This window comes from Neolamprologus brichardi, chromosome 5, assembly GCF_056152115.1.
Source record: "Neolamprologus brichardi isolate AB-2024 chromosome 5, ASM5615211v1, whole genome shotgun sequence".
Lineage (NCBI taxonomy): Eukaryota > Metazoa > Chordata > Actinopteri > Cichliformes > Cichlidae > Neolamprologus > Neolamprologus brichardi.
The window spans coordinates 5,635,611-5,661,551 of record NC_142108.1 but is presented as its reverse complement, the minus strand read 5'-3'; the positions used below and the strand labels follow the sequence as shown (position 1 = coordinate 5,661,551).

Here is a 25,941-nt window from a genome sequence, read left to right as displayed (position 1 = left end):
GCTCTATATTTCCCTGGAGACCTAAATCCACCTTACATCCACTTAGTCTTCTTTGCTTCAACTATTCCCATGCTTTCCTCCTAGCAACCAATGTAATGCTGATGTTGCGTTATCTGCTTTGAAAGGATACCATTATCTATCTATTCACCAGCCAAACAGCATAAATGAATAAATCTGCATACGACATGTAAGACTATACCGACCCTTTTGAATTCTAATATCAAATGCATTTGCATTTGAAATGGGTTTCTAGTACTGATGGGCAATCAGATATGAATGAAGCCTATAAACTGTGCTGAGTAGATTTATATAATAAAGATGGGACATACACTATATGCTGAGTAATGTTAGATTTCATCTTGTTCCTTGATTCACTGTTGACCTTTCACATATTTCTTTTCTTTGTTGTGATACCATGTTCACTCGTGCATTTCATTTTGTTACATTGAAGACTCTTGTAACGTTTTATTTTGACTGTTGATAATGAGTCAAGAAAAACTTAAAAATATCAGATGCTAATGACATTTGCAGTCATGTGAAAAAGAATGAAATGCATTGGGAAGTTAGATCTTAAGTAGCAGCCAGGAGTTGCTGTTCAAAAGCACTTAATTAACTGTTCATCAGCAAGTGTGAGCACCTCTATAAAAGCTGGAGGTTTGGCAATATGTTGGTCTGGAACATTCAGGTATGTGTTAACACAACCCCACAATCTTCCCAGTAGAGGACATCTCAACAAATTCACCTCAAGCTCAAACCATGCAACGCTCATAAAAATTGTAAAAAGAACCCAAGCGCTGAACAAACCACAAGACTTCAGGAATAATCTCATTTGGAGAGATGAAACAGCACCATGCTGTGCATATTAGCACAAGCACCTCATACAGACTTCGAAGAACGGTGGTGGAGGGGTGATGGTTTAGGCTTATTTTGCAGTACTTGGGTATCTTGCAGGCATTGAGCTGACCATGAACTCATCTGTATGCCAAAATATTCTAGAATTAAACAACAGAACAATGATCCCAAGCATAGCAGCAAATCTACAACAGAATGGCTGAAAAAATAAAAGACTCAACGTGATCCAGTCAAAGTCCAGACCTCAGATGGACTTGGCTGCTGTGGCGGGAAATTAAGAGGGCTGTGCATAAATGAATGTCTGTAAACCTCAATGAACTGAAGCAACATAGTAAAGAACGGTGGGACAAATGTCCTACAAAATTCAAGTTGTTTCTGGTAAAGGTGGTTCTATTATGGAATCATAGTGTAACGCAAAGTTATTTAAGGACTAGTTTTATTGCAATGGATGAGTTTACTGACTGACGCGCAGAAGAAGTAGTTCTTTATGGAGCCTAGATGGTGTGAATGATGAGACCAAAAACTGCAATATCTTGTGCCAAAAATATATTGAATAAATGGGGGAAAGGGGAAGTGGAACAAAATAATTAATGCAACACACAACATAAACAAATGCCCACAATTAATTAAAAAAGTAATTGCTGTGATTTTCTGTGCAAGAGTCCTTTTGTTAAGAGTCCTTTTTGGTCCTTTTCTTTTTAGAGTTCACTTTTAAGGTATTCCTCCTTAGGGTGCAGCTTCATACAATGGGGAAATATGTCCGTAATCCAAAGACTGCAACGTGGGGGAAAAAAACAAAGAATGGTCCTACCGGCTCGCCACTTCAATATGAAGAAGATCAGTTCAAAGGGGGGAAAAAAACCTGACCTGTAGGTCAGAAGAATGTCCATTAACACATCTAGTTCGATTCAGGTTACCGGTAATCAAATACATTTTTCTGCAGTTCTATGTAACAATGCAAATCATGAATCACACAACAATAAAGAAAAACAACTGTCTAACAGACAGCATAGCCGGATTCAAGGCAACACATAACAATAATCATTCAATCTCACTTTGTTCCAAAGTAAGCCCATTAAAGTGCTTAAGTAAATAAGTGTTCAAAAACAGCGGTTTTCGAACTGGAGTTCTGCTCGCGGTGGGAACGCCGCCGAACAAAGTCATTTTTTGATCGCGAAAACGATTGACTGCTTACTGACAACCAAAAGGTTGTTTTTGGTAGATATTAAGGACACTTACCGCTGAGGTGAAATGAGTTTATAGATGAATTGAGGGGAGAAAACGCCTTGTTTTCCAACGCCATTCTAAACGCCATAAGCTTACAGCCACAGCAGGAGTCAAACCCAGAAGTATCCCTCCACAGCCGGTTTTCAGAGTTGCCGCGACTGTCCTCGGAGTTTCACATTACGTACCAGCACCCTGTCACCAACGTCCAGTTCAGAGAGGGTGATATGCTGGTCAAAACGGCTCTTGTTTCTTCCCATGAGCTTCTCTGCATTCCCGATGGCAATTTTGTAGCTCTTTTCTAGATTTGACTTCAGGTTCTGGACATACTGTGAATGAGTAGGTTGATTGTCATCCACAGGCAGTCCAAAGACCAGGTCAATCGGGAGGCGAGGTTGTCGACCAAACATGAGCTCATAGGGTGAGTAGCCAGTAACATCACTCCGGGTGCAGTTGTATGCGTGGACCAAGGGCTTAACAAAATCTTTCCAGTGAGTTTTCTCTTCATTGGTGAGTGTTCCGAGCATATTCAGTAGTGTTCTGTTAAAGCGCTCGACTGGATTACCTCGTGGATGGTATGGTGTAGTTCTCATTTTGTGAATTCCAGCCATTTTGCAGAGTCCTTTTATTGTGCGTGACTCAAAGTCTGGTCCTTGATCACTATGCAGCTTTTCTGGGATACCATAATGAACCAGGAAATTGTCCCAGAGACATTTGGCGACAGTCTTTGCTTTTTGGTTTGGAGTGGGGACAGCGACAGCGTACTTGGTAAAGTGATCTGTTATTACAAGGATGTCTTTGGTTCTGCTCCTGTCAGGTTCCAGTGATAAAAAGTCCATGCAAACCAGTTCCAGAGGTCGATAAGTTCGAATGTTCACCAGGGGTGCTGCTCTTTCAGGTAAGGCTTTCCGTTTGGTGCATCTCTCACATGTCTTCACTTTATTCCACACATCATTGGCCATTTTTGGCCAGTAGAATCTTCGACGTACGAGGTCAAGAGTACATTCGATGCCCAAATGACCCATCTTGTCATGCAGTTCTGACAGTACTTCAGCCCGGCATTTCTGAGGTAACAACTAGCTGGTAATAGAGCTGGTCCCCAACTTGCCTCCTTCTCACGAGAATGGCGTTTTGGAGCTCCAGGCGATGTTGGTCTCGGAGTAGAAGGGGCAGTTCTGGGAGTTCATCCCGCAAGATGGGAGGTGGACTTTCCCCAGTCTCTAGCAGCAATATGACATGCCTCAGGGTCTGGTCTTCCCTCTGTCTCTCAGCGATTTCAGCATTCGTCAGCTGAGGAACAACAGGAGATGCAAACTGAGTGTCGTTGACGAAGCCGTCAGGCAAACTGTCGGCATGGGCTGTTAGTGACTGGATGAGTGCGGTGGTGGGCATCTTTTCAGCCATGCTATAAACGAGCTGCCGGTCACAAAGGGCTTTGACCGTGTGTTGATCGATGGAAATTGAGGAAGACTGGTCCAGATGATGTTGAGCAAATCGGAGAATTCTCTCCCTCTCCTTTTGGGACATTTGGTCGTTGGAGAGTTCTCCATGTGGCCTGCGAGAGAGAGCATCAGCATCTAGATTCTGCTTACCAGATCTGTACATGATTTTGAATGAAAATGTGGAAAGAGCAGAGAGCCAACGGTAACTGGTGGCATCCAACTTAGCAGAGGTGAGTAGATAGGTGAGTGGGTTGCTGTCAGTGATGACAGTGAAGTTGGTGCCGTAGAGATAGTCGTGAAACTTCTCCGTAACAGCCCACTTGAGAGCCAGAAATTCCAGTTTGTGAGCTGGATATTTTGACTCACACCTCAACAGACCGCGACTTGCATAGGCAATTACCTGGTTTTGTCCTTGTTGCTCCTGGTACAGAATAGCTCCTAGCCCGGTAGAACTAGCATCTGTATGGAGAAGGTAAGGCTTCTGGGGATCGGCGAAAGCAAGTACTGGTGCTGTGGTGGGTTTTTTGATAATGGTGTCAAAGGCTTGTTGACATGCAGGAGTCCAGCGACTGGCAAGTGGTTCCTTAGGATCCAAATATTGGTCTCGCTTGATGGTGGCTCTGAGTTTCCGCTGTGATGGAGGATATCCAGCAGTAAGGTCATGCAAGGGTTTGACGATGTTGGAGTAGCCTTGGATGAACCTGCGGTAATATCCTGCGAAACCCAGGAAAGAGCGGAGTTCTTTAAGATTCTTTGGAACCGGCCAGGACTTAAGTGTCTCGATTTTATCTGGATCTGTCTGCACACCGTCCTTTGACACAACATGCCCCAGGTATTTAACAGATTTCTGGAAAAACATGCACTTTTCAACTGAGAGCTTGAGTCCAAATTCCTTCAGACGGTGAAGGACTTTCAGTAGTCTCCTCTCATGCTCTTCAAGTGTTGGTGCAAAAATAATCAAGTCGTCAATGAAGACCAAGACTTCTTTCAAGTTCATTTCTCCCATGCACTTTTCCATTAGTCGTTGGAAGGTACTGGGTGCGTTTGTGACTCCCTGGGGCATTCTGTTGAACTCATAGAATCCAAGTGGACATACAAATGCTGTTTTGCTCTTGTCTTCCCCCTCCATTTCAATCTGGTAGTAACCAGATTTGAGGTCAAGGACTGAAAACCATTCTGATCCAGAGAGAGCTGTAAAAGTATCCTCCAACTTCGGCAATGCATATGCATCTTTGATGGTCTGCAGATTTAGTTTCCAGTAATCAATGCAGAGCCGCACACTCCCATTCTTCTTTCGCACCACGACAATGGGTGACGCAAAGGGTGAGTCTGACTCTCTGATGACCCCAGAGTCAACCAGCTCCTTCAGGTGTTGGCGCACGGCATCCAGATCTTGAGGATGGATTGGTCTTGGGCGCTGTTTGAAGGGAGTAGGGTCAGAGAGCTTGATCTGATGTTTCACTTTGTCGGTTTTCCCAAAGTCAAGGTCGTGTTTGGCAAAGACATCATGGAGGGCGTTTAACCTCTCAGTAATACGACTCTTCCATTCCGGTGTTAAGGGGGAGTTACCAAAGTTGAAGTTGAATCCAGAAGTTACAGGGCTGGGAGGCATACTGTCATGACTCCTTTCCTGACACTGAATAGACTGAATGGCACTGATCTCCGCAATGATGGCTTTGGCTGGGAGAGTTACATCGTGTTCAGACTGGTTGCAGATTACCACAGGTAAGTGGTATGGCTGGTGAGAAGGGAAATCCATGACACAAGACGGGACCATTAAGCCACCTGGCAGAGGCGACGAAGTTGGATGTTCCACCAACACAGCCTTCTCGGCCTGGAGGCAGCGTCCAAAAATTAACCCCTCCAAGGCAACAGTTTTTTCCAGCTGGGATCGTCTGTGGTCCGTCAGTGTGCAGTTTGATGATTCCGTGATGACTACTGTTGGCCAGTCTGTACCGTTGCTCAAGAATTTTCAGCACCGTTCTGTATCCATGAGGGGCTGGAAAGGAGGGTTGTTGGTCTGAGAATGCTTTCTCATATGCCAAGTCCAGAGTGTTTGTACCAATCAGTATTGATGGCTGTTGAGCTGATTGGACATCGGGAACTACCAGAGCAAGTGTATCAACAGCTGTGGTGGAACCCAAGAAGTCGGGAGGGAAAGTGACATTCATCTCCACATAACCAAGGTATCCCAAATGGAAAAGAAATAGTCAAGTCAAGTCAAGTCAAGTTTATTTATAAAGCACATTTAAAAACAACCAAGGCTGACCAAAGTGCTGTACAATAAAATACAAATATAAAATACAATAAAACACAAGTACATAAAACACCTCACTGATAAAACAATAAGTTAATACAGTAAGTTAAACCTTGCTAAAAGCCAATGAGAAGAGGTGAGTTTTAAGAGCAGTTTTAAAAGTTCCTAGGCTTGTGGAGAATCTGATGTGAGGAGGTAAACTGTTCCACAGTCTGGGTGCAGCCACAGCAAAAGCCCTCTCTCCCCTAGTCTTTAATCTGTACCTGGGAACATCTAAAAGCATCAGGTCTGCTGACCTCAAAGATCTCCTGGGGCGGTAAATGCTAAGAAGCTCTGCCAGGTAAGGAGGTGCAGTACCGTTAAGAACCTTAAAAACCAGCAGTAAAATTTTAAAATCAATCCTAAAAGCAACTGGGAGCCAGTGGAGAGAGCAGAGGACCGGAGTGATGTGGTCTCTCTTTTTGGAACCGGTCAGCATGCGAGCAGCAGCGTTCTGCACCAGCTGGAGGCGATGCAGACAGGAACGATCTAAACCAGCATAAAGGGAGTTACAGTAGTCCAGCCGTGATGTAATAAAAGCATGGACCACCCTTTCTAGATCGTTCCTGCACAGGTAGGACTTGACTTTAGCTAGAATCTGTAGATGATAAAAAGATCCCTTGATTACGGAACTGATTTGTTTATCAAATTTAAAAGCACTGTCAAAAGTAACACCGAGGCTCTTAATGGAGGAAGTACATTTGGAAGTTAGGGGTCCCATAAAATCAAAGGAAAGGTTGGGGTCTTTAGGAAGCCCAAACACAATGACTTCAGTTTTACTTTCATTTAGATGTAGGAAGTTAAGAGCCATCCAAGTCTTAATGTCAGACAGACAGGAGAATAACGGCTGCAGAGAGTCCTTACAGTCTAACCTCAGAGGGAGGTAGATCTGAATGTCATCAGCAAAGGTGTGGAAGGACACATTATGTTTGCGCAGCACATCGCCCAAAGGGAGCAAATACAGAGTAAACAGCAGGGGTCTAGAATGGACCCCTGAGGTACACCACAAGTTAAAGGAGCTCTGGGAGATGACAGTTCACCGAGGTGGACAGAAAAACTCCTGTTATCCAGGTAGGACTGGAAAAACTTTAAGACAGTACCTTTCAAACCGACACAGTGTTCTAGGCGGGATAACAGTATGTTGTGATCAACAGTGTCGAAGGCTGCTGTCAGGTCTAAGGTTACTAGGACAGCAGCACAACCAGAGTCTACAGTTAAAAGCAAATCATTAAAAACTCTCAGTAAGGTGGTTTCAGTGCTGTGACGAGCTCTAAAACCAGACTGAAACTTCTCATAGAGACTGTTGTTGTCTAAAAATGACTGGAGCTGCCTGAGGACAACTCGCTCCAGTACTTTGGACAGAAAGGGCAGATTGGAGATGGGCCTATAGTTAGAGAGTATAGATGGATCCAGGTTAGGCTTTTTGAGGAGAGGTTGAACAACAGCATGCTTAAAAAGTGTTGGGAAACAACCAGAGCTGAGACAGACATTGATCAGGACCAGAAGGACAGGTCCAACTGAGTCCAGGACCTGCTTCAGAAGACGAGAGGGGATAGCGTCAGTGGAACAGTTGGTAGACTTGACCTTGCAGACTGTTTCATGCAGCTGAGAAAGAGAGATTAGCTCAAACTGGTTAAAGGCAGATTGGCACGAGGGAGAAACACAGGGATTTAAAGGTGGAGGTGGAATGACAGGCTGCAGGGAGGAAATCTTATTAACAAAAAAATATAAAAAGTCATTGCAGAGGGTGGCAGAAGGTGTGAGGCAAGTGGACGTATGAGGATCAACAATGGAGTTTAAAACACGAAACAGAGTCTGAGGTTTATGGACATTACTGCTGACCAGGTTAGATATGTAGGAGGACTTAGCCTCTTTAGCAGCTTTCTGATAAGTTAAAAGAGAGTCTCTCAGGATATTGAAGGAGATTTGCAGCTTGTCCTTTTTCCACTTTCTCTCAGCACACCTGCAGGAGCGCCTGAGAGCACGAACAGAGTCTGTAATCCAGGGTTCAGTGTGAGCTTTGGGACGGAGTGATTTTAGGGGAGCGATGGAGTCCAGAATAGAAATGCATGTTGAGTTAAAAAGAGCAGTTAAATCTTCTGCACACAGGGAGTCAATCCAGTCCACCGTGGAGAGCTCAGAGTTGTTGAAAGCAGCAGAGAACTGGGATGGTACATGGGTATTGATGATCCGGTGGCGGCGTGAAGGAGCTTTAACTGCAGCAACAGAACATTGTGCAGTAGCAGAAAACAGAACAGGAAGGTGATCAGAGATACACGCACTCTCACAGATTTCAGAGACGTGGATACTCAGGCCGTGAGACATGACGAGGTCCAGTGTGTGACCTTTCTCATGTGTGGAGCCAGACACACACTGAGTCAGGTTAAAAGAGTCCAGCAGTGATACAAAGTCTCTAACCAGAGGTTTAGATGGACAACACACATGGATATTCAGATCGCCAACAATAAGAAAATGATCAAAATCTACTGAAAGTCCTGATAAGAATTCCCCAAACTCACTGATAAAATCCTTGTTGAATTTGGGAGGACGGTACACTACTGCACACAGTAATGGAGTAGATGAGTTCAGTTTAAAAAGCTGCAGTTCAAATCTGGAAAAGGAGAAAGATGAAATCTGATGACAGTCATAAACTGATTTAAAAACACAGGCAAGGCCTCCACCTTTACCAGAAGACCTGGGAGAGTTGAAAAAACAACAGCCTGGAGGAAGAAGCTCAGAGAAAGCCACAGTCTCACCAGCATGTAGCCAGGTCTCAGTCAGGAACATAAAATCCAGTTCACGAGAAGAGAAGAAATCCTTGAGCAGAAACGTCTTATTGGAGAGGGATCGAATGTTGATCAAAGCCATAGATAAGGTGAGATCAGTAGCTGTCATCGGGGTTGATGTGCGGCTGAGTGGGCGGAGGTTTGAAATAACGGTACCAAGTCTGCGGATCCGTGGCTGGAGAGGAGCCGATGACCCAGCACCCGGAACAGGAGCAACCAGCAACATACTTGGAGAGTCACGCAGGAGAGGAGCAGGCATCAGGCGCGGGCCGGAGGTGGAAGAGAGTTGCTCAACTGAGGAGAACGCCACCGCCGGCATGGCGAGGAGCGAACCAGACGTCTGAAGGAAGCGCGGGCCGAGAAGCGGGCCCACCGGTGAAACAGGAGCAGCACCAGGCGGAGTTGGAGAGACAGTGCGCACCCAGGGTCCTCTGGGTTGGAGTGAGCCTCTCACAGTGGCAGAGTAGCAGAAACCCATTTGTACATAGTAAAAACATATATGATTTACTCATGAAAGTGGCCACTTTCATGAGTAAATCATATATAAATCATATAAGGTTTACATGATTTACTCATGAAAGTGGCCACTTTCTCATTACTTTCATATATTTTTTTAGTAAGTATCCAAAACATACAAGTTTCATTATATAATTTTTCAAGGGATCTTATATGTGTTTTCACTCTTGTATGCTTTTCATACAAGTTTCATACAAGACAGATACAAACTTTATAAGATTTATATATATCTTTTCCATATGGGATGGAACAGCTTGGCCATTCGCTCCTTCTATCTCCAGGAGATTTCTCAGAGGTTGTATCTCTTGGTCAGAAAGATAATCATGGTGGAAGGAGTGAGAGGTGGTGGTTACCTGGGATCCAGTGTCTAACAGGCAGTTGAATACAGTTCCTCCAATTGTGACCTGTGCTGTACTTCTGGTTCCAATGAGTCCTTTAGGCAATGTGATGGAATGTCCATTCTGCTTGTAACTGGGACATGGGTCGACTGCAGCCTCCGTCTGTCCCTCCACAGAGACTGCATCTAGTTTGTTGACTTGTTATTGCTGTCCCAAGCCTGCTGTCTTTTTTCAAGTTGTTTCTTCTTTTTCGTAACCAATGTCGGGTTCGGAGGGTTGGCGCATCCTGCTGACACGTGCCCATCCTCTCCACATTTAAAGCAGTAGCCTGCTCTAGGCCGGGAACTGTTTGCACTGCTGCTGATCTGAGTTGAGGTGGTGCTGGCTTGGAGAACTGAGATTTCTGTGAGAGAAGAGCAGCCATTTGACTCTGCAGTTTCTGCATCTGTTGCTTCAGCTCATTAATAGCCTTGGTGTTTGAATCGCTACAAGCACATGTGCTCTGGGAATGAACAGTGGCACGAGGCTTGGATGCAGTTAGGTGTTTCTTCATGAGATTCTCCTTGGCCAGCTGTCTACCCTCCTCGGTTCGAAGCAGTAGGAGGAACTCTGCAAAACATGGGGGATTGCTCCTCAAGTTCTCCAACTGTAGTTTGTTTATGATATCACTATCCCAGCATCCTCGACAAAACTGCTTGAGTAAATGCTTGTTGAAGTCTGAAGACAAGATACTACCTCTTTTCATCACAGTGTTTAATGCGAGTTGCAAACGTTGCAAAAAAGCAGAGGGTTTCTCACCTGGATCCTGTAACGTATTCAGGAATTGAGCGAACAACTCCTCCCCAATCTTGTACTAAGGCAAAAGCAGAATCCAACACGTTTAAATAGACAGATGGAATTGTGTTTGAGCCCAGTCCTCTCACAACATCTGCTGCCGGAGGTAGCAAACTTTCAAGGATGCGACGAGTGATCTGTAGAGGTGCCAAATTTGGGTCTGCTAACAGCAGTTCAACGTGAGATTTCCAGGTCTCATAATCTGTTTCGTTGGCTGGATTGGGAATCTTCCCAGAGAAAGGACGAAGTCTGAATGCAGGTACGGTGTCTGTTTTTACAACATGCTCCACCACTACTTTTTGTATTTCCGGGGGGTTCATTTCAGTCTGGGACAGTGAACATCTTTGTGGATGTGGCAGTGACCCTTGTTGGTCAGGTGAGGGATTGCTGGTAGCTGTCTCAGGGATTGCGGAGTGTCCAGACAACGACCCCTGCTGGCCAGGCAAAGATGGTGCAGGCTCCACGATTTTAACTGAGGCTCCCTCTTCTAAGTCACTGTCTTGTCCCATTCCTTCCAGATGCTCACTAATTTGTCCCATCATTTCCCTCAGAATATCTGGAAACTCCCTGCCGCTGCGGCGTGCAAGTTGCTTGAGCTCGCCGAGGTAATCTGCAGGGGTCTGGACTCCTGCTGTGGCTGTGCATTCCGCGGCAAGCGATTTTACACAAAAAGTCAAAGCAGAGTAATTCTTTGACTGATGAGTATATGGGAAAAATGTATTAAGAGCAGTTAACGCAGAACTATCAAAATATTCAACGATCAGGTTTTTGTAAAACACGCTATTTGTATCATCCACGAAAATAACCCGTTTTATACGACCGTATTGTTTCAAATAATCAAGAATTTCCTCATCTTTCTCAGTGTTTGTGGCACCAGAAACAATGACAGAATGTGCAATATTGACCCCACTTTCCTGAATAAACTTCATTTTTTCTTGTCGCGGACCTTATCAAAACCACAGAGAATACCAAATATCCAGTTACATCAAATAACACAAAAAACACTCATTCGCACATCAGGCTCCTGGCTGGCTCGCCACGTGTAACGCAAAGTTATTTAAGGACTAGTTTTATTGCAATGGATGAGTTTACTGACTGACACGCAGAAGAAGTAGTTCTTTATGGAGCCTAGATGGTGTGAATGATGAGACCAAAAACTGCAATATCTTGTGCCAAAAATATATTGAATAAATGGGGGAAAGGGGAAGTGGAACAAAATAATTAATGCAACACACAACATAAACAAATGCCCACAATTAATTAAAAAAGTAATTGCTGTGATTTTCTGTGCAAGAGTCCTTTTGTTAAGAGTCCTTTTTGGTCCTTTTCTTTTTAGAGTTCACTTTTAAGGTATTCCTCCTTAGGGTGCAACTTCATACAATGGGGAAATATGTCCGTAATCCAAAGACGGCAACGTGGGGGAAAAAAACAAAGAATGGTCCTACCGGCTCGCCACTTCAACATGAAGAAGATCAGTTCAAAGGGGGGAAAAAAACCTGACCTGTAGGTCAGAAGAATGTCCATTAACACATCTAGTTCGATTCAGGTTACCGGTAATCAAATACATTTTTCTGCAGTTCTATGTAACAATGCAAATCATGAATCACACAACAATAAAGAAAAACAACTGTCTAACAGACAGCATAGCCGGATTCAAGGCAACACATAACAATAATCATTCAATCTCACTTTGTTCCAAAGTAAGCTTTGTAAGGGTTACAATAGGGTTTAATTTGTTTCCCACAAGATTGAAAACTCAACACGTTAGCGTGGTTAGCTCGTTAACGTGTTCTGTCGGAGTTCTTACTTTTGATTTAACGGTTTTAAAAGTATCTTGATTAAATGTATAAGTTTAGGTCGCCATATTCAGTCACATTTTAACTGTAGTTTAAGGTTTGGCTCATTCTAGCCACTTCTTTTAAGTCTTATTAATTTCTGTAGCTATAGTTCTTTGTTAAGGCCAATAAATTGTGATGGCCAGGCAATCGTAGGCTGTGGCTGACATGGTTCAACTGTCTGATATCTGGGGTTTATATAATGAAGAAAAATGGCTATACAAAGGGACGCAATAGTGAAGTGAAGCAATAGTGCTGGATTTGTGGTCAAAGTTAGTGGCTCTGTGACTCATTGAGACGCGATAGAGCACAACACAGCTGCTACTTGTGCTTCTTTCTGGTCCTTAGACTGCCTCCATCTCTGATAACCACTTAGTATTCAGCTGAGGCTTATGGATTGCTGCCCATGAACAGAGAAGTGCTAAGAAGCAAAGACTGCTCTCTGATCCTTTGCATCGTACCAAGCAGGGTGCTTCACGTGATTTTTTTGGGGTTTTTTTTAAATCACATTTTAAGAATCCACCTTGGCTCACAATATCAAAAATACTGCTGTTGCTTTTCCACTGACTGGCAGAGTGCCGGAAAAAAGTTGTTCTAACAGCAGAAGCAAAGGTTCACATTTGAAATAGGGAGTCCCCTCACGTCCACGCATTTAAGATTCTTGAAATATTGCTCAAAGTCACTAGGGTGGAAAAAGTGAGAGATGAAATGATGGTGCTTCTAAAATGATTATCTGCTCTCCCCAAAAGAGAGGCTGCTGCACATATTAGATGAGTTACAGGCTTGTGAGAATGCAAAATTCATTGAAATTAGATTGGATTTAGGATAGGGTGATGAGGGCTGCAGTGAGAAAGAATTCCAGCTTATCTGAATTATCAGATCGTTGCTCTTTTACCTTCCACCGTGAGATCTCACCAGACAGCCCAGGTTTATCCGTGGGAAATGATTACCACAGTAAATACATTCTCATTAGCACGGACATCTGCAGGTGGAGAGAGAAGGAAGATGACGTGGCTGGTTTACAATGGGTAGTTTATTTTTTGCTGGGGGAGGGGCTTGATTTCAGAAAGTTGAAGTTGAGGATAAAAAAGCAGTTGAGATGTGCTGACAGGGCCCTGGCTGTGATGGAGAGACCCTATCGCTTTTCTTCCCCATTCTGTCACACACTCCTCCCATCATCGCAGGGTTTACTGTCACAAGCAGAGCGATGCTGCGTGGGTGAGCGATGGGTGCTGTGTCATTCCTCCCCTTCCCTGACCCTGTAGATTGATTCCCCTCCCCCCCAGACATGACATGGATTCAGCTGACAGAAGCTGAGTAGGTATAGAGTTTGAGGAATTTACGCATTGAAATCTGCATGTTGTGCACATATATGTAGGAATAACTAAAAAGTTCGTAAACTGATGTGTTATGTTTGTTTGTTTTTTACACATGCTAGAAAGGTTGTGGTGTTTTGATTAAGCGTACTTCAAAATAAAGGCCAGTGATTTAATTTTGAGGCTGTTGTATACAATGGACAGCTACACTTCAGATAGCCCTTTTTGCACATTCCTCACTAGGTGACGTTTGGCAGGACTGTTGCCTCACAGCAAGAAGGTCCTGGGTTCAAATCCGTTATTGGCCAAGGGTTTTCTGTGCGGGTTCTCTCCCAGTATTCTGGCTTCCTCTTAACAAGTCTGTTAATAAGTGGGGTTAGGTTAATTGATGATTAGCAGAACAAATTGGATGCATGTACATTCATAGATTAGTCAGCACCACTAAAAACTGTAAGCACATTTCTAATGTTTTAAAGGCAGTCTGTGTGCCTGACATACATATAAACAGGCTATATAATATAAATATTGATGTAGTTTCCAGGTCGGACAAATGAAACCAGTGGTGAAGTGTCTTAAACCTGTATTCCATCTGAAGGCCACCAGATGGCGATAGCTGTAGTTGCAAAAAGACTTCTATACCTATAGAAGTCACTGGGAAAACAGCATTTTGACCTGAACCCCGTAAACACCTTCCTGTTGACTTTATGGCTCAGTCATTCATTTTTGGTCAGACTGAATAAAAAAATTAAAGTCTATTTTGAAAATCTTGTTCATAAAAGGTTTAAAATGGATATAATATTTGGGGTATAAAACTACGTGCTTATTGGCTAACAAGCTGTCAATCAGATGCCATTAGCCAGTCAGAAGTTTCCCAGTCAGATCTGCCCTTCCTTGTCACATCCTGGTTTTTTTTGCAACCAAGATAGCAATGGTGAAATCGCTAATCTCGAGGCTTCAGAATGACACTTGGGAAAAGCAGTGTGTGACGTCATGGTAGCTACGTTGGCCTCTTAATACCGTCTACAGCCAATGAGTAAATGTTTTTCAAAATAAGAGTGTGGGGATTGCTCACTAGTAAAACCATTGTGCCATTCTTGGGTATCCAGGGGCAGGGATAGCTCAGTAGGTAGCGTGGTCGCCCCATGATCGGAAGGTCCCCCTGAGGTACCCCCGAGCAAGGTACCATCCCCACACACTGCTCCCTGGGCGCCTGATTTGCGGCTGCCCACTGCTTCACTGAATGAATGGGTTAAATGCAGAGTAATTTCACCACGGGGATCAATAAAGTACACATTATTATTTTTCTTAACAAGGCTTTACTGTTAAAGCAATCTGCTATGGCCCTAAATTGACGGATTTTAGCATATTTCATCACTACTTGTGTCAATTTTTACTATCACTTACTGTATCTAACTCAGTGTGGCTCACTGAGTTTCTGCCTCTCCTGTCCTACACCCTCTCCCTAAACATTACCAGCTAGCCTTAAGTTGAAGCAGGTTATAAAGTCTTCCTACAGCATATTTGCACAAATCACACTCCAAGAGTGGTAGCATCTGTTTTGTTTTCACTAGTGCTGGATTTGTGTTTTGTCTGAGTCTCATGTGATAGTTTCAGAACTGTGTCAGGAATACATTCATGTATTGTCATTTGTTAGTTAAATTTTAGTTTTGTTATAAATTGTAATATTTATAGAAGAAGAAAGAATTAAAAATAAGTATTTAAGTAAATAAGTATTTTCCAAAATGTCCTAAATATAAATCACTGATAAGAACAGTGTAACGGTCTTTTGCATTTTATCTTTTGTTGAGCTGTATGTCCAGATTTTGCTCTTTTGCACCCTCTGGTGGTGAAGTATAGAGGGTTCAGTTGTTTGCAGTTTGGGTCTCCACCCAGCCACTTTATGCTAGCGCACATGGTGTCTCCACGCTGCAGCTCGTGTTAAGCTCCACACATGGATAAAATATCGTTCAAAGAGAAGAAATAAGTGAGAAAGAAGGCCTTAAAGGACTATTAAGCCCCTCCTGGATGTTAGCTCATGAGGTTTGTGTATTTTAAATGTTTTATTGTCTTTAATTAAGGACTTTTGATTGATTGACACTAAGTACAGGAGTGCATTTTGATGTGATGTTTTGCTTTATTGTTTTTGTCCGTGAGCAGTTCTCACTGGTTGTCAAGACCAGAATAAACCATGTTTTATAACTCTACATCGTGCCTACGTCAATTCTTGAGGGTGCTACAAACAGTTCCCACAACTTACCCACAGTCTTAAGAGACCCTTTGCCAGCCACAAATGTGGAGTAACATTTGTGGCTGGCAAACACACCACAGACAGTTATTCCAAAGAGCCCGACACTGGAATTATATTTAACGACCAGCAGGAGGGGACCCCTGTGGGTGTAAACACACTTCCAGTTCTGTCTTTTAGAAATTGTCCTTTAGCTTTATTCCCTTGTTTTGGGATTGTCATTATTAATCAGAAATGAGGATTCTCCAGGGTTTTCTCATTGGTTAATGAGATTTTAACCGCAAGTTAGCCAATAGGCATGTGGTTTCGCAGTCAGCAACCTCTCTGCATTGAATCATATCTGTTATTAACCTCTGTCTCTCTTCCACAACATGTCTTTTATCCTGTCTTCCTGCTCTCACCCCAACCGGTTGCAGCAGATGGCCCCGCCCCTCCCTGAGCCTGGTTCTGCCGGAGGTTTCTTCCTGTTAAAAGGGAGTTTTTCCTTCCCACTGTCGCCAAAGTGCTTGCTCATAGGGGGTCATATGATTGTTGGGTTTTTCTCTGTATCTATGAAGCGCCTTGAGGCGACTTATGTTGTGATTTGGTGCTATATAAATAAAATTGAATTGAATTGAATAGATATTTAAAAAAACACACCTCCAACCGCCTTTCCTTAATCACTTTTCCTTCATCTATAAAAACACAATGAGGTCTGGAGAAGATGAGAAGGGAGAAGCTTCGAGCGAGGATCCGACAGCACTTACTAATATGATGTTGGTTACTGTGGTCAAACTACAACATCCTGAAGATGGACTACAAAAATGGCTCATTATTTATATTTAGAATTCACCGGTGATTCTCCTTATCTAAGAAAAAGTTTTTCTTGTTATTAAAAAAGATGATACAACAAATCCAGTGCACTGCTGCATAGATGGAAGATTACAAAAATTGCATCATACTTATGAACCCACCTATATGACAAGGTCCTCAAAACAAACCCTCACAACAAGGTCTTCCTGGTGATGAGGACATTCAGGTATCTTTCCTAAGCAGCCATAAGAGCTCTTTCAGTGGTTTTATTTAGTGTGCAGAGCCCACAACACTCTTTAGAGACTGCATTGTCTCCATGGTGATGTAATGGAGACAGGCTCTGTAAATCAACGTGAGTAAAAATGGAAGCTGCTTCACATTAGTGATGGCTAATTAGCTCATAGCAATGATGACTGGAGGCTGTCTGCTGCTCGCTGGTGCCGTATGTCTCCTAAAGAGGAGCTCTGGAGGCGAAGAACCTCCAGCTTTGTGTTTTCATGGGTCATTTTACTTCTCTCTGGGGTGGATTGAAAATGACACAATTTAAGACCCGTCTTCACAAAACAAGTTGACCTCATGCTGCTCACCCCTTTAAAAAAAACACATGTTCGGTCTCTGTGTGAATGGCAGCTATCAGGGTGGGAGGGTTTCAGCTATTTTTTATCAAGTCTGGCTATGGCTTCCTGTACTCTCCAAAAACCTCTTTGGCTGTTTGCCTCACTGGCACAGGAAGCAGCATCCAGGAGGACTCTCAGCGTGGATGATTAATTTTGAAGGCACTTTCTTGTCAAGAGGACCTTTACTCCGCCGATAGAGGCAATGTGTTCTGTCAGGCCTTTGAAATTCAAATGATGTCTTCCACTTTGTGTCCCACTGATGGCTTTGAAAGTTTTCATAAAAGGAGAGCAACTGAGATGGGACCGACACAAGCCGAAGGAGAAAAGAAACATAAAATTAACTTCCTCCCAAAAATAGATGATGGCTCCCAACTAAAGAGACGCAAATAGATCATCAAAATAATGTTTGAAGTGTTGCGGGTTTTGGAATGTATAGGAAAATGTCTATTTTTGTAACTGCTATTTTTTACACAGTATTGTCAGCTACCTGCCTGCTTTACAGTTGTAAGGTGGAAAGACTAAAGTGGCATTTATCAAAAATATTAGTAATACTTGAAACAGGAGACAGCTGCTACACTGCTACACGTGTACGCCCACGTTAGTAGCTCTGTGAATCTGTGAATCTGTGAATCTTGTGAATCTTGTGAATCTGTGAATCTGTGAATCGTGTACTCTGAGTACAGTACAAGGGTGACAGGGAAAAAATATAAGAATAGCTATTACAGCAGAAACAGAACACTTTGTGAACACTCAGAGTTAAGACACCTGAGCGATGAATTGGAATCTAGCTGCTGTTACATTTAAGCGAACCTCACATAAGTGATGTCAAATCCACCCAGTTATTGCCTATATATTTCAATATGAACAAACGCCGTGGATCAACCCACCAGCATTACATGAAGATTTCCTGATTCCTCACTGAGGCTCCAAACTCTCTGAGGCTGCCTTTCATGGTCTGGTTCCTCAAGTTTTTCTGCTTCTGGATCAGCAGTTTCGTCTTTGAGATCATCCATTTTCTTCCTCTATAACATGCTGATAATAATCATTTGATTCATGCTCTTTTGCCAAGTCCCGAACTTCTACAGGGCATCACCTGAGCACCTCTTTTCAGGCCTCCACTTTTTAGTAAAGGCCCTCTTCAGTTTTGTGTTAAAGTCAGTAATGAAAGAAATCCTCAAACTAAAATTTCTCAGCTGATTCCAGTTTGACTGCCTCAAACTACAGTAGTTTACAGGCTCTTCTGTCTCTGAAGTAACTGAAATTGAAATGCTACTGGAAATATGTACAAATACCTGAAACTGAAGAATGTGTAACAGATAGATATATATATATATAGAGAGAGAGATAGATATAGATATATTGATATAGATATATATAAAAATAAAAACACATTCATTAATAGGTATTTTAATAATTTTCCAGGGCATCCACCCTTTTATCTTCTCACTTATCTCCATAATTTTCCTTAGAACTGCTTTAATCCCTTGATCAGCAGCAAGCTTGCTGGCTTGTGGCTGGGTCTGAGGTCTGGCTAGCTTTAGCTTTAGCCACTCTGCCTTTGTTATCTTCTGTAAAATGCCCATGTTCATAATAATGATATGATATATGAAGGCCTGTGGCACTTTTTCACATTCTTCATTCTGCCTTTAATGGTGTATCGAACAAAATTCTGTTGCAGATGCATTTTTTTGCATTGTTAAGTTATGTATGGGTGACATGTGAAACAGAAAAAGACAAATTCAGAAGGTAACATCAGATTTGCAGGGAGTTGAAGAAAACAACTGGATTTTCTAAAAACATATAGATGTCAATAATCGCTATATTGGTGATGATGTTTGTGCAAAGTTTTGTTCAGATTGGCCCGCCTGTTAAAGAGATGCATACATACATGTAAACATACATAAGTATGCTACAATTGTGCTGTTACAAAGATATAGCAAATAAATAAACAATGAACAAAATGTTATCAGTGGTTGCAGGCAGCAGTATTTGTTAATACAGACAAAATGAAGAACATCTTTCCATCTCCAACAAAAAAAACAAAACATGTGTCTTACAGATATTTGCAATATATATCAGCTTTTTGCTGTGAGTGGCAGATGATGAGCACAGAGGGATGTGTCTTAAAAGCTCCCTTGGTGGCTGGTAATGGCACGCAGTTTGTCAAGCAGACCACACGGAAACACTTAACTGCCCCTTTCCCTAAATTGAAAAGCTTAACTAGCCCTTTCTAAATATACTTAGGCAAGTATAAAATCCATTACCATGAAAACAAAGATAATTTGGCGGGTTTATGGATCCCAAATGACTAATTAGACCAGACAGGGTACATATGAATGTTGTAGAATATACTCCAAATGAGAAATCAGATGTTGAAGATGCCTTTTTTTATCAGTCAAACTAAAATAAGATGATGATGAAGCCTGAGATATGTGAAAAAAGAACTGAAAGAGAGCCTCTGAGCTGAGCTAAATATTGTCTTTAAACCCTCTGGAATCCATATTACTGGCATTTTTCACACACATCAGAAAGTACTCAAAGATTTGTTATGTCAGCCTGCATGGATGCCACTTCACTGTTTCAATGTGTATCATTTTCCTTCTTCAGTGAGTTGAGTAAAGCGAATTATAACACTGGTGCCATGAAGAAATGCAAATTCCTAATTAATTTTTTAAGTTCTGTAAAGATATATGTTACATATACATTGAAGGTTGTTTTTATGATATGTAATCTAACAGAGTGTACCTGACTGTGATGTAAACATTTGAGAAAATATCAGTCAAACTGAACATGCTTACTGTACACCAGACCCAAACAAAGGAAACATAACAAAGCAAAACAGCCATTTTTGTGGCTTCCAAGAAAAACAGATGTGGCAGGATTAGGAGGATAAAGAAAAACTCTTAACCAAGCAATATGAGAAAGAGTTGTTATTTACAGCAAAGGCCTGGACAAGCTGCTGCGGGGGATGAAGTGTTACATTTATCCACATAAAATCAGGCATGGCAACTGGCCAACTTATTCTAGGCTACAGAAGCTGAGAAGTGGAAAATAGCTTTCATTCCTTTGTGTTTAATTTATTGTTCAGGAAATTAACTTTAAATATTGCAGAGCTAATGAAATAATAAAATAATAAATAACGACAATAAAAGACCTACTTGCAGCGCATTTAATCAATACTTATCTGTACAGCAATCCTGAGCATGGGAGCTAATGGAGGTTAAGAAAAGGCATGGACAGCACTACTAAAAGATTAAATGTCCACCAGGATCTCTGAAGAGCGGCTGTGTTCTCTGTAGAGTCTACATCGCTCCTCAGGATGTTTTCTATGATGACACCTGTATGTGTTATTCACTCGTATTCTCCGAGACGACAATCTTGGAATTCCCAAGCTCGTCAAATATCTTCCCCATTTGTAAAATTTATCCCATAATAATGGATTGCATTTATATAGCGCTTTTCGAGACCCTCAAAGTACTTTTCCACTATTCATTCACTCTCACATTCACACACTGGTGGAGGCAAGGTACAGTTGTAGCCACAGCTGCGCTGGGGCAGACTGACGGAAGCGAGGCTGCCATATCACGCCATCGGCCCCTCACCGGTAGGCGAAGTGTCTTGCCCAAGGACACAACAACCAAGACAGACAGAACTGGGAATCGAAACAAGATGAGCTTTCCAACCCCCTGAACCACGGTTGCCCACTCTACCTCAGGCTTTTCAGAAGGGGAGAGCTAAACTTCCCCCCATCAAGTTTCAGCAGACACTCTGCCCTACAAATCTCTGTAGACCACCATAAAATATTTAACTTAATTTGACTTAAAGGAAAACTAAACATGGGCTCTCACATTGTCCTTGTGACGTCCATCTGTTGTGTGTATATAACACCAACTCCTGGAGCTCACTACACCTTTTGGGTGGAGTATGCTCATGATACTCTGTTAGTGGACGGCCTCATTTATCATTACCACTATACACTCCCACTCTAACATTAGAATTACTGACCCTTTTTTTCCTTGGTGCAAGTCCCTACTACTAGATTTACTAACCCTGCGCAAATTTGAGTAAATTCCCTGAACCTAACACCTCCTAGCACCCCGCTGAGATTTTCACAGGCCTTCAGCTCCATTGTTCTCCTGCTTTTGTTGTGCAAACACACCCTTCCCCAACCCCCAACCAGGAGAGATCCAGAAGGTCTTTCCTTCCAATCGTTGTCAGACTCAAAGTACCTGCAGCCTACAATACACCTTGGTAGATTCTATGTGCAATATTTCTCATATGCAATATTAGTTATTGTCAATCTTTGTCACTACATTGCATGCCTGTCCATAAAGATATATACACAGTGTTGTGCATATACACAATATGCACGTGTCCATATTTATGTCTCCAGATTGTTTGTATAGTCCACTTTTTATACTGTACTCTTGGTACAGTTTTTCTTTTTGCTGCTTTTGTCTTGCACTGTCCACTTTTCTGCAATGACAATGCAGATTTTCCACTTGGGGGACTAATAAATGCAGATTTGCTGCGTGTGTGTGTGTGTATGTATGTGTGTGTGTGTGTGTGTGTGTGCGCGCAACATTTGCATTTGTTTACTCAGATCCAAGGCAGGCCAAACCTCTGTGTTTCAACCTTCAGAAATTCCTGCTTTATTCCTGCAAAAGCCACACATTCACATATTGATACACACGTATGTTTTATTTCAAAGTGTTTCAAAGTTTGCAGACCCAGTGTCCATCATCCCTGCATTTGGCACAGGTGAATTTGTGACATGTTGCACAGGTAAACCTGCTGCGATTTCTGTTGCAGCTCTCTTGCACCTGGCACTGCGTCGTCTTTACAGTCCCAGGTCCAGCATATTGTAGAAAACCGCTACTGGCCACCTGCGTGTTGCTGCTCTTAAGGAATACATCCGCGCCATTTGGTCCAACGTGTCTACACCACACTGTAAAAGCAGAGAGAGAGAGTCGTGAGTATATGTTTTTTTCTATAGGCCTGTATAGCAAAAAACATTGTAGCACTGGTGTAAAATTATACACACATTCACATACCTTCATGCAGTTATAGTCTGTTATCGTGTTGGGTTTCCTCTTTCTGCCGTCACTGATGCACCGTCTTGGTGCATGGAACTGAGAACACACACAGTCTTGTTTTTTTTTAGGTGCATAAATTGTCAAGGAGACACTGCCACTTCTAAGCACTGAAATGGAGAGTACCTTTCGCTGTGCAGTGTCTTTTGCAAGTTGAGTAACTTCACGCCAGACTTTATTCACCATGCCCAGCAACGTTGTTTTGCGCTGCAACAGTCTGTGTGACATTGACAGTGAAATAAATTGTCCATTGTGACATTTCTCCCATCATCCAAAAACGACTCCATCAGTTTCATGACCACGTCCTCTGCCAGTTTTAGTAAGTATCCAAAACATAAGTTTTATTTATGTAATTTTTCAAGGTATCTTATATCTTATTTATATAGGAGGTTTTAGGTTCAGGGGATTTACGCAGATTTGCGCAGGTTTAGTAAATCTAGTGCTAAGAAAGTGGCCTTGGTTGTCCAACGCCATACTATGGAATATAGAAAGCAGGCCAAACGCAGAGGTTCTTTGGGCTGCGAAGGAGAGAAAGCGCATGACTTTGATGACCCAAGCTCCGTAATACAGATGTCAGATATGGTAGTTTGGTCACTTTCTGAAGACTGATTCCCATGTTTGTGATTAGGTTTGCACGTTGTTGGGTTTATGTTTTATTATTGTCATTTATGCTTAGAAATTCATAATAATTTATGCTTAGAAGTATATAAATGTTTGTAGATTGAGGTTTGATCCTTAGCAGTCTGTAAAGACTCTGTGTGCCTTCCAGAGTGTTCTGGCATGCACACACACACACACACACTAAGGTCATGAGACTTATACTATAGGAGGACACCTACTCTGTATCTGTTTAAGTATAAGAGCCCTTTGTTTAGGTGGGCACCAGCTTTGGGGAGTCTTCACAGGGTCACATCTTGACCCCACACACACACCCACACCCACCTTGTCTGTGTGCCTATACATACACACAGACAAGGTACTCTTTGTTCACATGTATGCCTATGTAAGACGTCATATGTTAATGAACCGCAATAAAGAGCAGTGTTACGAGGGAGCAGACGAGAGCGACTGGGGTTCGAGCAGAAGGAGCGTCACAGTTCTCTCCCTTGTGCACGAGATCAAACAAAGAGCTCTGCTTGGTGTCCAATGCTTTTTGCTGTTGTAGTAGAATTGGCTCGTTCCAGCGGTGGGTCTGTGCTAGACAGCCCCCTGACTGTTCTGAAGTTTGATCTGGATGTTCTGTAAAACTCGAGACCTGCACCTGTGCAATTTCCATCCATCAACGTAGGCTTTTGTGCATATTGGCTTTGGAGCCTATCCCAAGTAGACGAGAGGTTAGGAACACCTTGCATAGGTTGCCAGGCCATCACAGGACTAACACGTTAAGGCAACCATTCATGCTCACCTTCCTAGAAGCGCTAATTAAACTAACATGTATGCCTTTGAGCTGTGGGAAAAAGCCAGAGTACCTGGAGAGCACCCACGCTGTAAAAGATCCAAACTCCTCATTGAAAGGCCTCAGTCAGCTGCCAGTCTAATCCAGAACCTTCTTGCTGTGAGGCTGTGTTCCTATGGCATATGCTTCAATGCTGCAAACATCACAGGTGAATATTCTCTCTATATATAATAATTAGTTTTCTTGTTTGTTTTTATGACAATGTAGTTAGATTTAGAATAGCCCTTTTTTTTAGTGTTTTATCACAGAGGCAGCAATGAATTTTGGCACCCAATTAAAAATGTTTTATTGTATCGTATCATAAATTCACAGAATAGAAACAAGCCTCTGTGCTTGGAAACCTCCCAAGTCGACTGCTTTTGTAAATCTTGGAACTGCAACATTGTGATTGGTGCGCCAAGAATATACAGTGACATCCTCAGAAGTGTACATACATATGTATCTTAAAAGAAAAGAAAAACTTGTTTTGTCTCTCCAGACATGAGTATGACTCGAAATAAGGAACTTTTATTATTGTATATTTAAATTTGAGCCAGACGGTTGTAAATGCATGACATTATAGATCAATATGGCCCTATAAAGCACTCTACTGTGCTCCAGCTGTTCTTGAGACTGATAGTAGAAAGATGCAGAATCTTAATCACTTGTACTAAAATAGGCAGTCGTAACACAACTGTAGTTAATTCTATTGGTAGTAGGAGTTATTTCATATGTTGGAAAGTGTAGATATTAATGTGTGAGAAGCATCTTTTTACTGGCTGCCATCTTCCCACTGAGAAGTCTTCACACTAATATAGCAAACACACATAGTTAAAAAATGTATTTTATTAGTTTATTGAAGAATTCTCACACAGCATTAAATGTTACAGTCCCATAGCCTAACAAAGGAGATGTGGAAATCAGGTGGAAACCAAGGGATTCGAGAAAAGGAAAGCATAGATTCAATAAAAGACGGTGCCACCATTTTTCTGTCAACATTGGAGACAAGCAATCTCTGTAAAAATATATTCTTTGATGGCCCCTTTTTATAAATTGACTCAGTGCCTGCATTAAAATTCAATTTCTTGTCAATAATGGTGCCCAGATACTTGTAGGCACCAAGCATATCAATCTTCTGATCTTTAATGATGGTTGTGGGTAAGGGCAAACTGCACCCTTCTTAAAATCAATAACCATCTCCTCTCTCCTGATCAATTTTCTTCTCTGTGCTGTAGCAGCTGCATTTCCAACAGTTTAAAAGAGATTCAGCAGCAGATTAAAATTAGGTATAAAAATACTTTTACAATTTCTGCATCACCCAACAAATAAATGCACATTCCGGTGGGAACGCCGATGTTTCTGTCTTATCTTTACAACTGAGCTTCATTCCATAGTTTTACTTTTACTGTGGTACGACTTACAGTAACACGTTGCATTCGTTCCTGCAGCGGGGACTCTACGTAAGAAATAAAAGAATCAATGAAAACTTGGTGCCTCCGCCCATTTTTAACTCAGAACATAATCTGCACCCAACCAGGCTTTTAAGCATAAACTACTGTTACTCTTGATTCAATATACACCCCTCAGTAATCACTCTGAACTAAATGGTAAATGGCCTGTATTTGTATAGCGCTTTACTAGTCCCTAAGGACCCCAAAGCACTTTACACATCCAGTCATCCACACATTCACACACACATTCACACACTTGAACTAGGACTGGGTGTCATCACTGATTTCTACAGCTGATTCAATTCTGATTCACAAGGTCCCGATTCGATTTGATGTGATTCAAGTTTGACTCAGACAGTCAGAAATATTCTATTTATAAAAGCATAAAGTTGCACAGTCACGAGCAGTGTTGCTTCACTTCAAGAAGGTTGTGAGTTCAATCCCACCACCTGGCTGGGGCCTTTGTGTGTGGAGTATCATATCCCCATTTTTATATCTATGTATAAAAACGAAGCTGACACTTGGGAGACTTCATCAGAGGTGTGAGCATCACAGCAGATGTCTTTGTGTCAAAGTAACTGAGGATAAAACATGAAGGAGATTTTCCTGGCCTGGATTTTTATAGCAGATAATCTGATTTGAGAATAATCTGAATCGGGTAATCCGTTTTTTAAACCCACCCCTACTCTGAACAGAGGTATTTTTTAAAATCATGATTCAACATAGATTTCTGGATATAAAGGAAAAACTGGTCTGATTATAAAGCATAAAGTGGTAAGGTGCCTTTTAGCAATAAATGTACCTTTCAGTTCACTTATATTTAAATTAGAAAACCAAAAAACACAACTCAAAACACCCAGTGAGCTAAA

At 42.1% G+C, this 25,941-nt stretch overlaps 1 long non-coding RNA gene across 1 annotated transcript; it reads right to left on the bottom strand.

Moving 5' to 3' along the window:
* Window positions 1-21,811: 21,811 nt before the first annotated feature.
* LOC148102701 (uncharacterized) lies at window positions 21,812-22,378 on the bottom strand. Its single transcript, XR_015719073.1, has 3 exons — window positions 22,313-22,378; window positions 22,148-22,225; window positions 21,812-22,041 (listed from the first exon to the last, which is right to left on the bottom strand). It is a non-coding gene; the product is annotated as an uncharacterized LOC148102701 (long non-coding RNA).
* Between the last annotated feature and the right edge of the window lie 3,563 nt (window positions 22,379-25,941).